General features: G+C 38.2%; 1 protein-coding gene across 2 annotated transcripts in view; it reads right to left on the minus strand.

Annotated features, from left to right (window-relative positions):
- LOC106867385 (ankyrin repeat domain-containing protein SOWAHB-like) overlaps positions 1 to 3,796 on the minus strand; it is a 55,332-nt gene that overhangs the window by 6,711 nt on the left and 44,825 nt on the right. The gene's annotated exons all lie outside the window — the stretch shown is intronic.

Here is a 3,796-nt window from a genome sequence, read left to right on the forward strand (position 1 = left end):
ATATATATATATATATATATATATATATAAACGTGTGTGTACACACACACACACACACACACAACAGGCTTCTTTCAATTTCTGGCAGATAAATCTGGTCGCAAAGCTTTGGTTGGTCTAGGCCTATAGCAGATCTTACATAAAGTGTAACACAACAGGACCAAACTGAAGACCACCTAGTTCGGAAGCAAGCTTTTCAACCACACAGCTATACCTGTGCCTAGCTATACCACCACTTACATATATATATATTTTATACACACACACACACACATATATATATAGGCATATGTGTGTGTGTGTCATTCTTATCATGTAATGTTCATCTTCCATACTGGCATGGGCTGGATGGTTTCATAGGAACTGGCAAGCCATAGGACTGTATCAAGCTAGACTGTCTGCTTTGGCATGGTTTCCAAGGCCAGGTGTCCTTCCTAATGCCATATACTCTTTAATTCTTTTACTTGTTTCAGTCATTTGATTGCGGCCATGCTGGAACACCACCTTGAAGGGTTTTAGTCAAATGAATTGACCCTAGGCCTTTTTTTAAAGCCTAGTATTCAATCATCCCATAAATAATGAGGATTTTTTTATACGTCTTTTATTTTTCAAAATTAAGATAAAGTTCTTTTTCTAATGTAAAATATACTCTACTTCATTTTCTACAATGCCCTTCCATCTATCTGGTAGATATGCAAGGCCCCTCTTTCAAAATTCACCAGTCCATGATGAAAAATATCCTCAAGTACTATTCTGACCTTGTCTATAGAATTCATATTTTTCCGTCCAAATGACTTTGAAGACTGCAGAATAAATAATAATCAGATGGGACAATGTCTGGTGAATATGGTGGGTGGGGCATCATTTCCTATTGAAACTGCTCCAGCTTTTGGAATGTCATCCTCGCTGTATGTGGCTGAGCATTATCCTGATGGAAGAACACCTTTCTTCTTGAAACCAAAGATAGTTGGTTTTCTTTTAGTGCTGATTCAAGCTGCTCACATAGATCTCCTTTGTTATCATTTGGTTTGGGTTTAAAAGTTCAAAGTGGACAAAACCTTTCATATCCCACCAAAACGATAGCAACACTGTACTGGGTGAAGACTTTCTTTAGCCTGGGGTGCTGGTGTTTCTCCTTTCCCTACCCATTGTCTTCGGTGCTTGACATTTTTATTAGAGAACCCATTTCTCATCACCAGTCACTATTTGGTCCAAAAAAGGTTCATTCGTGAGACATGATAGCAAAGAAAAGCACACATTTACTCTCTGCACGATTAGACTCAGAAAGTTTGTGAGGCTCTCACTGACCCAATTTGTTGACTTTCTGTCTCGAACAAAGCTTTACTTACAGACTAGTTTCCTAGTTACAAAATCAGTGAGTTATGACACTGTGTATATTGCAAGCAAGGTTAAACTGCTGCCATGCCTGGCAAGGAGTACATACAACCGAGGAGATCCAATACAGATCAAAACCACATGGTCTGGTGGTCTTGGAGCTGGGTGGCAGGAGTTATCTCCCACTTATACATACATACATACATATATATATATATATATATATATATATATATATACACACACACACACACACACACACACATAATTACATACAAACATATGTGAACAAATGTTTTAACATTGTCCTACTGAATAAATTAAAGAATGGACAGTTTTTATGAATAATCTGCTGAAAACTGTTGTTCGTGAATGGCTTGAAACAGCTCTTCAGCAGCATAGCAACAGTTTATAACCTGTGAATTTGGTATTATAGCTGATCTTTGGGCTATAGCAGAAGATATTTGTCCAAAATGTTGCATAGTGTGAGTGAATCCAAGACCACATGGCCTAGTTGGGAAGCAAGCTTCCTAACCACAGGGTCTCACCTGTGCCTATCTATGTGCAATATAAATTCGTTTGATCAATTGTCGACGTGTAATATCGATCTGTTTGATCAGTGATAATGGAGGCAACCTAAAATTCAAATACTGAAATCAATGAGCCAGTCAATCAACACCACACAGTTAAAATAGAAAATCAAATGTAAGACATTACTGAAACAAAGAAAACACTGTGCTAAAATTAAATAAACACACATAAACAGAATTAAAAAAAAAACAATCATATGAAGAAAAGAATAGAGTACATTTTTTTTTTAATCTCACTAACTGAAATAAGTTTATATATATATAAATATTGCATTATATTAGAAAACCTGATTCCTAGTTAAAGTTTAATTCTTTCAAAGCAGAGAAAATTAGACTTTAAATAAAGAATTGACAAATTAACAGGTGTTCTGAGTTAGTCATCATGCTTAAACAGAAATCTCTGGCACTCATTTCAAAGTAGTATGAAACAAGAAAATTAGGAGAGAGAGAAAGCGGGAGGGAGGGAGGGAAGAGAGAGAGAGAGAGAGGGAGCAAGGGCAAATCAGTGAGGATGGAATGTAATAAGAAATAATTAAAAATATAAAAGCAAACCACAAAAATAACTATTATGTGAAATGATTAGCTAATCAAAAGGCGAAAATTAGTAAAACAAAATTAAGGAAAGAAGGAAGAAAAGAAGAAAGGCTGGTGAAGGTGGTGGTGGTGGGGGGACACCAAACAAAAGCTAGAACAGGGTTTAGGCAGAAAACCAAAAACCGTACACAAAAAAGCTGAACGCTAATCTGATAAGTGGAGAGCTCGTTAATGATTTGAAAATTAGATTAAAGTATAATGTGTATGGAATATGTAGCAGGAGGGGGGAAAGGAATAAAATGGTAAGAGAATGGACCAAAGGAGAGAGGGAGAGAAAACAAAAAGAGAGAGAGAGAGAGAGAGAGAGAGAAAGAGAGAAAGGTGTGAAGTAACAATAATAAGAATTGAATAGAACATAAGGGTGGGTGGAGGAACAGGGCCAGTAATTGTAACAGATGTTTTAAATATGTAAAACATGGTCAACTCTAACAATGAGAGAAAACAATGAGTAACAATAAGGGTGGGTGGGTGGTGTGGTGGTGGTGGTCGAGGAGGAGGAGGTGCCTGACTGAAAATAAGAGGAGGGTTCTTCTCAAAAGACAAACAAGGAATCAGAATTTTAGTTGATCAGTTGCAGGAATGTGTGTGTATATATGCATATATGATACGTGCAGATGTTTCTTCAGGGTGACCTCATTTGTCACACCATTTACTGAAAGTCCTACGGCGGTGGATGAGTGTCAATGTGTGCAAACTCGATCGGTTGGAAGCACACAATAAGTTACAACTTTCATCTGTCACACATGTTTCAAATCATGCAGATCTGCAATAAAACTGAATAGTAGTTATCTGAGAGGCCATGGACAGAAAGTCAGAAGTGACAACAAGGAAGGTCAAAGAGAGGGCAATCATCTGTGAAGGTGGAACAATCACCACGTTTATATATACATATGTATCTGGTGAAATTGTTGAGATGCTTGAACGGAGATGCGTAGATATGTGCTGCATCCAGGAAGTAAGATGGAGAGGAGGTTCTGCAAGGTTCCTCACAGGCAAAGAACACAGGTACAAGATTTTCTGGGCAGGGAACACTGACGGGGTCGGGGGCGTAGGAATACTTCTAGCGGAGAAATGGGTGGATAAGGTAATCGAGGTCGTTAGAGTAAGTGACAGAGTACTTAAGATCAGACTAGTGCTTCATCATAGATTAGCTACTGTCATCTCAGCCTATGCACCTCAACCTGGGCTACCAGATGGTCTGAAAGACCAATTCTATGACACCCTCTTGCAAACTACCTCGTCGACGAGTGACAGGGACCTTCTCTTTGTGGCTGGAG

Source organism: Octopus bimaculoides, chromosome 1, assembly GCF_001194135.2.
Source record: "Octopus bimaculoides isolate UCB-OBI-ISO-001 chromosome 1, ASM119413v2, whole genome shotgun sequence".
Lineage (NCBI taxonomy): Eukaryota > Metazoa > Mollusca > Cephalopoda > Octopoda > Octopodidae > Octopus > Octopus bimaculoides.